This window comes from Peromyscus eremicus, chromosome 12 (genome assembly GCF_949786415.1).
Source record: "Peromyscus eremicus chromosome 12, PerEre_H2_v1, whole genome shotgun sequence".
Lineage (NCBI taxonomy): Eukaryota > Metazoa > Chordata > Mammalia > Rodentia > Cricetidae > Peromyscus > Peromyscus eremicus.
Window position 1 is genome coordinate 18,298,098 of NC_081428.1, and position 10,854 is coordinate 18,308,951.

The window sequence follows — 10,854 nt, forward strand, 5'->3', positions numbered from 1 at the left end:
AGTATTCAATAATGGTGGTTATTACAATTATCACTATCATCCATAATCTTAATGTTGTTAAACAGGATTTCAAATTTCCCCAGATATATTAGTAAAAGTAGCACATTCTCAAGGAGTCTTCCTGTACAGCTTCATAACTAATCTTTCCTAAAATAGTGTTGGCACTATCATTTGAATACAGACTTTACTCATCAAAAAAAAACTTGGGAATATATTTAGTGGTTATAGGTTATATTTGTAAGATTTGTTAGGGTAAATTTTTAACATATTAATGATAATGTAGCGCAAAGTGTTAGAGAAGGTTCTCCATTGTCTGATCTCAACAGGCTTAAATTTTTGTCTCATTTCATTGATTTCTACAAGAATTTCTCTCATTTTAGTTACAAAATTAAAATTCATTATTTAATTAAAGATACCATATGACATTTGATGTTCTATCATGAAACCTTTCTATTAGCCTGTTTTATGGCATTTCAAACATATTGTATTTACATGTATTTATCTCTTCCAGGCAGTATTTCGTTTGCATGAAACATTTATTTTTCACAGAACTGTAATTGCGGAATCTTAGTATAATTCCTGTCAAAAACATTCAGAATCAAAACATTTTGTACCTTGGATATTTCTCTCTCTTTCTTTCTCTTTCTCTCTTTCTCTCCTCTCTCTCTCTCTCTCTCTCTCTCTCTCTCTCTCTCTCTCTCTCTCTGTCTCTCTGTCTCTGCAGTATACGCATATGGATGCATGTAAGACTTTTTGTGTTTCAGGTATTTCTCTCTGTGTGTAGTGTATGTATGTGTCTGCACACGTGTGCAGGAATACTAGACCATGAATACACATCTGGAGAACATCAGTCTACTTCAAGTATCTTTCTCTATTGCTTTCCAGTTATTTGTGGAATGGGTATAAGGCCTCTCAAATTTGGCTAGACTGGTGGACCAGAAAGCTCCTGAGGCTCAGTCTAACTCTGCCTGCAACTTCTAGTAATGGGGTTATACATACCACTGTCATTCACAGCAGACCCTAGATATCCAAACTCAGGTTACATGCTGACATGGTAAGCACTTTGATCCATCTCCAAAGTATTTCTGTAGATATTTGTTTATATAGAAAAGTACCTTTAAGACTTTGTTTCAAAAGTATCAAAAAACAGGGACTAAAAGATTGTGTGCAATGTACTAACAGTTATAAACATGTAGACAAATTAATTAAAGAAGTTATTTAATGGCTTGTAAATATATAATGTTAAAAACTATACTATGAAATAAAATACATTACATATTGAAAACATTTAACAAAATGTTGTCTAAGATTGCTTACTGCATGATTTACCTTGAAAACTATTTATACAAAATCAATACTTAACATGTTTATGAAATAAAGTTTGAGTAGAAATATAAATCAACAGAAAGTTATTATGCCAAGATCATTGACCAAAAAGTAGGTATATTAGGTATATATATATATTATATATATATAGTCATATCAGATAAAATCTTTCCTAATCCTCTACATAATTCCAGTAATTATTTTAAGTGTCTAATTTAAAATTGTTAATGGATAGTATAAATAAAACACATCCTAATTAGAATCAGTCTATTACAATGTATAACTGCTTTTTCTATTTGCTATTGCTATCTGTAAGAAATATACTATCACTATACTTTATCTAAAGATGTTCTGTACAAAGAGATTTCCTAGGTGTTCAATTTCAAGACCCATTTGCCTTTTATAGGTCCAACTAAAGACAGCAAGAAGAAAACAACACACTAGATATATCTTAGAGTTTGTCTTTATTTTTAAGCACACAATATTTACTTACTAACTAATGGTATCATTATTGCTTTGCAATCAATAACAAATTTTCTTTTTATATTTTATTTTATTTTTGAGATTATAACTTAATTACATTTCCCCTTTTCTTTCTTTCCCCAGACCCACCCTTATATTACTCCCTGCTCATCTTCAAATTCATGGTGTCTTTTTACACTAATTGTCATTCACACATATATGTATTTGTATAGATACGTGTATTCCTAAGTACGACCTGTGCAGTCTGTATAATGCTACTGTATGTATGTTTTCAGGGCAGGGAGGGAGGCGGGTCTTCCCTGATAAAGAGCAGTTTCCCTCCTGCTCCAGCCTTCCTCAGTTGCCTAAAATGCTTAATGTAGTGTTGTGATCTCATTGGCTTTCCCCCATCCAGTTCGGCATGTTCATTGGTACCATCCTTGTGAAGTTCACATTGTTGAGACTTTTAGGCTACAGTTTCTGCTATGAGTAGCAGACATGATATCACAGATATTATGCTATATTATTAACTCCCTGATCTTCTGTTTCTTAGAGTCATTCTTTGCCTCCTCTGCAACATTCCTTGAGTCTTAGGTGTCGGAGTGTTTTGTAGATATGTCCAGTGGGACAGTACTGAAAAGGAGAAAGTAACACGAGCTTGAGGAAGACAGGAGACAAGTTCACAGACGTCAGTATAGTTCTACAAATGAAGGTATTTACCAACTCTAATGCTACCGATTATAGCATTGAAAACTGAAATGATATGTTGAAAATTTACAATACTGTAATAATGTAAATTAGAACTTAGTATCTATCAAGGGTAATGGTCCTTGGAACGTAACACAGACTATACTGATTCATGAATTCAAACCCTTTCAGTAAGTCTAATTCATACTTGTGCACTGATTTCCATGTTGTATGTTTACTTTTCAAAATGAATTACAATGTACATTTTAAATTTGATAGCTTTTTCTTTGTTATTTTATTCTAAAGGAGAGAATATGATAAAATTGTAGTGTTTATATGATCAGCACTTTTCCTGGAATCTGACTGTCCTAAATGTGGTTTCTATAAAAACTTTTGTTGTTTTCATGTTGCAAAATACAACTTTAAAGTATCATTCATCATCTGTGTCTTTTCTAAATAAAATACAGCTTGCTCAAATAAACGAGGTCATTGTTTTTTTTTCAATTTCAAAATAGAGCAGACATGGAATAAATTCTACAATATTAAGAACATATTATGATAAGCAGTCATCACAGATTTTCAAAATCACTACTTGAATTATAAGAAAAAGTCTCCTGAAGAATATATACTTCCAAAATTATAAGACAAAAATTATATGATGTATCATGAGAAAAAGATCACAGATACTCCAGGTAATTGAAATTAATGTGATTATTTTTGAAAGTATGACTCCTTACAAAGTTTACAGAAAAATAAGTAAAACCAAATGAAACACTGATATTTTGTGAAAGAGTCAATGGGAAAAATAAAACAGCAACTATAACAAAATATCTGTCACATGCAATGGTACATAAACAAGAATAGTCCATAATTACTAATACTTGATGGAAAACTTAGTAAACAATTATACAGCATGCACAGAAAAGTAAAATTAAAGCTTGAGGAATTAAACCTTTATCCCAAAGGACATTGGGAGCACTGTTAAGAAAAATACATTTATTTAAATCAGCAAATGAATGTACTTTTCCCTCCAAAGTGTTTGAATATTAGCTATATTTTAAGAGGTTTGCATACTATAAACAGAATTTCTGCATAAGATGAGCCTTGTGAGAAAAGGCCTGGAATCCAAAAAGGAACAGAACGTACTTTGCTGAAGTGCCGTGTACAGACTACAACATATATACATCCACATGTGAGCACAATGCATGGGAAAAAATTAGGTAGCTTTCGGTATGTAAATTCTGTATCAGAAAGCAGAGAGAAAAGTGGATACTGAAGGATTATGAATTATATCTAGTGAAAACAGTGAGACACAAGTCCATGTTTTTGAACTTATATAATGGCTACATTTTCTGTATTAAAGTCTACATAAAGTGAAAACTTTAATCAAATTTCAACAATAGATTGAGAAATATATCTATTACAACAAAAATATTTTTCTATCTTTGAGAAGAATAGCTAGTATTTAAACTATAAGTATCTTAACCATTGTGCAGTTTCTCATGAAGTATGTTCTCCATCCTTTTTAGCAATAGTGAACACATGTGCTGTCTTTTTATTCAAAGAAATCACCCAGGAACTAAGATTTCCAAGTGAATTAATTTTATTGGCATTGTTTCCGACATAACTACAACCTGTAAAGATCAAAGTAGGCATACATGTGGAAATTAAGTGTTGCCCTCAGCCCCTTTGGACTCACATGCTCATTTAATGTGACAAATATATCCGTCGCAATAGCTCAGCATCATTCAATGAATTTTATCTTTATTTTACCTGCAGATTTTGATGAGATATTGCAAAGTATTTACTAATATCTCGAACTTATGAATATGTTCTATGAGAGAAGGGTGAAAAAAGTGTATTAGTTGCAATTTTGTTTATCATGAGTCTTGCTTTTTGTTTGTTTGTTTGGTCTTTAAATGAAAGCATTTGCTTTCACCAAAATTCAGTCAGGAGAAATAGGTTTAAGTCAAGCCATACTAAGCATTTTCACTGATGTCAATGAAATTGCAGGTTTATATCCTTGACCAAGGAAGAGACGGAAAAGTTCACTATATGAAAAATAAGCATGAATACTGAAAAAGGAAGGAAAGATGTGAAATTAGCAAAAAGACAATAAGGAAAATATGAAAGATTTAGAGCAAGGAAGTCATCAATTTTTTTCAACGTATTTTTATTATTTGGGAATTTCAGATCATGCACTCCAATCACACTTACTTCCCAGTCTAGTCCTCCCATATACACACTCAACTTGTGACTTCCCCCAACAAAATAAAATAAAGAAGAAAGAAAAAAAAGGGAACAAATTTCAATTTGTGTTGTCCACATACTCACTGGAGCATGGTCAAACTCCCAGTGGCCAGCCCCTTAAAGAAAACTGAGTCAGGAAAATTATAAATTCTTTACTATAAATTCCAAATGTCTTGATATAAAAAGCCCAGAATGTCTCAACCATAAACAAAGAGCTATAGGCAGCTAAGGAATACTAGGAGAAGGAGAATTAGTTTTCCCCAGGGAAGAACACTAGTTGGTTAAGTTGGTTTTCCAATGTCAAATTGTCAGTCCTGAAAATATAGGCACTCAAGTATACAGACTAAGCAGATTGTATTTATGTATTTCAGAATTTGTATGTGTGTGTATATCTAGATAAATAGAAGATAGATAGATAGATAGATAGATAGATAGATAGATAGATAGATAGATAGATAGATGATAGACAGATAGATAGATGATTGATAGATAGATGATTGATAGATGATAGATAGATAGATAGAGAGATAGATAGATAGATAGATAGATAGATAGATAGATAGATAGATAGATAGATAGATAGATGATTGATTGATAGATGATACATAGATAGATGGATAGATGATTGATACATAGATGATAGATAGATAATAGACAGATAGATAGATAGACAGACAGACAGACAGACAGACAGACAGACAGACAGATAGATAGATAGATAGATAGATAGATAGATAGATAGATAGATGGATAGGTAGATAGATAGATAGATAGATAGATAGATAGATAGATAGATAGATAGATAGATAGATAGATATTGATAGATGATAGATAGATGATAGATAGATGATACAATATATAATATATATTGTGTTTAGGAAGTTATATATACAATATATTGAAAAAGATGAATAATTGAATAAATGCCATGATTTCCAAAGAGAGGAAGGGGTACAGTACATAGAGAGTTTGGAAGAAGAAAGAGGGAGGGGAAAATATTGTAGTTATAAAATAATTATTTTGAAGAGAAAGTAATTGAGGAATACATTTAAATTTTGTGTTATAACACTAGTCAGTGGCCCTATTTCTCAAAAAATAAAAAGGATGGGGAATCATAGTTTGAAGTTAGATAAAGCAGATTCTAAGGTCCAACCTGTAATGCCTGTGTATCACTTCATGTTTCACCATGTGCCTATCTCCCAGATCCTTTTCTGCTACCATTTCCATTTTTAAGTGTTTCAGTCATCACAAATAACTATGCACTTAGTTCTTAGTTCATTTGGATTTAGCAAACACTTTTCTACTTTTGTAAAGTAATGAGTAAATTCTATAGATGGGTTCGAATGAACTGTAAGCAGTTTAGAATGGCCTAAGAAAAAGACCTGATGTAGACTCCATCCATTTCTCATTAGGCTTTTGTGGGGGAGACAAGCATCATGATCCTCTCTATTCTATTTATTTTAATGCCTACAGACATCACTAATTCTTGGGATTTAATACTCCAATACCATCTGTGACTGTCTAGAAAAATAGGAATTAGCACCCAAGTTCTTATTTTCTAATCTTCTGCCAAGTGTCTCATGAGCCCTAACAACTCACACATTTGTTCTATTTATGCTGCTCCTGAAGTTCCTATAAGCAATCTTCATTCCTCCTCATTTTCTTCCTTTTTCCTTCTGACAATATACTTCCAAGAAGCTATCTGTAAACTCACAGATTCCTTTTTATTTCTGTTTCATTCATTCTACTATTGATGACCACTCCATTTTAGAGTCCAGTTTGTATGTCTTTCAGATAAAGAATTTTGTTTGCATTGTTTAATTACTGGGATCCTTCTGTTAAGATTTTTTGATTAAAGTATTGACTCATTTCTTTGTGTTTTATTGAAGTTCTTTGAAATAAGTTCTTTACATTCTCTGAGAGTTAAAATGTACTGGTTGCTATATCGTTACTTTCTAAAAGATGATTTTATGTCTTAGCAGAGATTACGATTCTCTAGAAGTTCTTGATGCCTTATCATTATATATTAGTTTGTACACTAAAAGTTTAGGGTTTTTCTTCGTTCTATGTATTCTGACGTTGACAGTACGAATTTGCTTTGCCAGAGGACAGAAAATCTAAGCAGATGGCTGGTCTTCTATCATTCCAGTTTACTACTGCAAATCCAGGACTATAATTCACCGTCAATCCAGGTTTCTGGAAAGTTCAGCATTGATATCATGCACTGTGTCAGTACTGAAGCGTGCCCCAGGCCAACTGGTTCAAAATCTGCAGCTTATGTTGCTCAGTATGAATTAGGAGAAACCATCAAGGAACCATTGCCTCTTCCAACTTACACTTGTTACCATGGACATATCAAAGTTCTGTCTTTAGTCACTAACTGTTGGTGAAGAGAGACAGGTTTCTACTTCTAAGTTTCAATTATGAGACTCTGCTCTGGGCTCATATGAAATATTAGTATAATTTCTTCTTATTGCCCAGAGAATCAGTGAGGTGAGGAAAAGAGGGGGTGAGCATCCCAGTAACCCAACAGTGTTATCACACTTGGTTTCATTGTCTGTTTACAGTCCAGTGAGACAGGTGTAGCACAGGAGTAGGACCATGGCTTCTGGTTCTATAACGGTACTCTATAAGGATACTATGCTGGTACTCATGGTCTTGGATTCTAAGTCAGCTACAGGAAATAGTGGCTATAACAAAAATCCAGCTGATTGTATGTCATCCTGGAACAGGAACAAATCCATAGAATCAGTCCACAGATGCTAGACTCAGCGCAGAGCCAGTAGTGACCATCTTACCATTATTGAGTTTCACTGGTGCAAATGTAACTTGCTAAGGCATAGTATAATGCTTACTTCTTTGTCCTGCTCCTCAATGTATGGGGTATTTTTCCATGTTCCGTGTCTCTAAGTTGGTTCAGAGGTAGCGACTATTACTCTTTGGCATTAAAGCTAGCCTGAGTTAAGAGACTGTCTGTGAATACTGGCATGGGGCCAGTGACTCAGAGGCATAATACTTAATTTCACGATGGCAAGCCAGTTACTGGTTGCCAGTTCAGAACTCTTGAACTCACTCCCTCTCCTTCTCCACTACTAGCCCTCTATCTAACCCATGTTATTTGGAGGTGGAGGTACAATGTGAGCAACTCTTCATTCCGTGTCTTCTTCGTTTTTCTAACTACTCTGCTAAAATGAGGAACATTGAACTAGGATCTCGTTTCCTAAATTTTTCTGAAAACAATTTTTGGCAAAAATAGCCGTTCAGATTGATGATTTATGTAGTAAAATGATCACTGAGGAGTCTCCAGTTGCCACACTCTTTTGCCATCTGTAGCCAAGTGTCAAAACTTCTCAATCACACTCCACTGATTCCCAGGATGTACGTAGTTGTTGCACAACAAAGGGACAGCATCCTTTTCTCATGCATCCTTTAGCCAAACCTCTGCCAATCACGTTTTTAGTTTGCGTCCAGGGAATTATGAATTTCTTTCTTTTCAAAATTATTTTTAACTTAGTAACTGTTTTTAAAATTTTAAAACTAGTTAGCATATTTTGTTTGTATAAGCAGATAAATGTCTGATAATTACTATTTTCTCCTTTCTATATAAAAAGTGATTTTTTTCACTATTAAACAGTGACTTTAATTTTTGTTGGAGCTCATATATTTTAGTCGTCAGTATTTTCATATTATATTTTTAGTGTGTTTTCCTAATGTGCTACTTACTGTCTTTGTTATGATATTTTATTTCTGCTGTATGATTTTGTTACTCAACCTCACTCAGTTAGGATTATATATTATAATTGTATTATATTTTGTGTCTCCTAACACTATTAAAATATTTTAATAAACATTAATAACATATAAAAGACAAGCTTATATTTTCCTACCAGTTTTAAACTGTGAATTTGAATTATATGTATGTGTGGCACACACAATTATACCAGAGAACATGGCTCACCTCTTTCAATATTATTCAGAAGATTAAATAGTAAGTCCTAAGAAAGAAGTGCCATTTTTATTCTAGGCATTAACACTTTCTTAATAATTTGAAGCCATTATTGATTACTGTGTCAGTTTTTCACCAAATGAATTAAATATTAAATTCCTTTAATGAATAATTGGTATTCTAAACTCATAGATTCTCATTTGTCCATGAAATATTATTTCATACTCCTGCAGAAATAATTTAAATGTTATATACTTTTAAAATTATACTACATTTGAAATATAGTACACATTGTATCTATTCAGTATCAGGATATATGCATTTATGATTTGAAAAATCATTAATTTTTAAATAACCGTTGTTCATCTGAAAATGAGCCCCACACATACATACATATATATATATATACAAGTATTATTGTTATTATACAGACTAAGAAGATTGTATTTATTTATTTAGAAATATGTATGTGTGTGCATGTGTGTGTGTTTATTTATACACACATATGCTATAACAGTTTTTTAAAAAGAAACCAGAAACCATTCATTTGAGAGAACAGGGTGCGGCAGGGTACATGGAATGTATTAGAGAGAGGAAAGGGAAAGGGAAAATGGTACAATTATACATTAATTAATTTAACACTTTGAGGATAAGAAGTTTGTGAACAGATCTGTAGCACAAATCTTAAAAGGTCTTGTTAATAAAAAACACAGTGCCAGTGCCAGCTACTGGGGTAAATTCTGAAAGTTCAGAGAAGCAGAACAAGCCACATTCATCTTCACCTTTCCAATTTCTCTGCTGATCCTGTTTCCTCAAACTGAAAGTCTCTGAGTCTTCATCCAAATGGATCTGAGCTGAACTGCCGCTAAAAGCTAAAAGCTTAATAAGGCCTCTACTTCCTGGTCCTCACGCCTTATATACCTTTCTGCTTCCTGCCATCACTTTCTGGGATTAAAGTCATGTGTCACCATGCCTGGTTGTTTCCAGTGTGGCCTTGAACTCACAGAGATCCCAATGGATCTCTGCTTCCCAAGTCATAGGATTAAAGGTGTGTGCTACCACTGCCTAACCTCTATGTTTAATATAGTGGCTGTTCTGTTCCCTAACCCCCAGGTAAGTTTATTGGGATGTACAATATATCAACAACACAGTTCAAATTACTAATTGACACCAAAAAAAATATAATATCTCCATATCTGTTTCCAGATTTACCTTGATTGCAAAATTTTGCTAAATTTAAAAGAAAACTTAGTGTCTTTTTAAAATTCATTTTACATACCAATCAAAGATCAACCCCTTCCATCCTCCCGTCCCTCTGTCCTCTCCCTCCCAAACCACTCTCCATTCTTTCCTACAAGAAGGTAAGGCCTCCCATGGGGAGGTATATTTAGTAGAGGCAGGTCTAAGGCCCTGTCCCGCCTCAAGGCTGTATAAGGTGTTCCACCATAGGTCGTGGGCTCCAAAAAGCCTGCTCATGCACCAGGGATGGATTCTGATCCTACTGTCAGAGGACCCCTTAAGCAGATCAAGCTACAAAACTGTCTTGCTATGCAGGGGGCCTAGTCTAGTCCCATGCAGGCTCCACAGCTGTTGATCTAAATGTCATAATTTCCCAACTGGTTTGGTTTGGTTATCTCTGTAGGATTCTCCATCATGATGTTGATGCCCTTCCTCACAGAATCCCCCTTTTCTCTCTTCAACTGGACTCCTTGAGCTTGCCCTGGTGTTTGGCTGTAGATCTCTGTAACTGCTTCCATCAGTTACTGGAGAAAGGCTCTATAATGACAATTAGGGTATTCACTGATTGGATCACTAGAGTTAGCCAGTTCAGGCACCCTCTCCACTATTGCTAGTAGTCTAAACTGGGGTCATCCTTGTGGATTCCTGGGAACTTCCCTAGCACCCTACAACCTACAGCTCCAGAGAAGCTAGATAACAAGAAGGACCCAAAACTGAGTATCTTTAATGCTTTATATTTAATAGACATACTGAAACATTTTAATCTTATATTTAAAACAACCAATAGGGTAGGGAAAGAGATAGACAGTATGTACAGTACAGTATAATGTTGTCACACTTGATTGCATTGAATACTCATGGCCCATAATTCACTGCATCACAAGAGCACCAGATTTACTAGTAACTTGAGGTGTTTATTATTATTATTATTATTTTATTTTTAC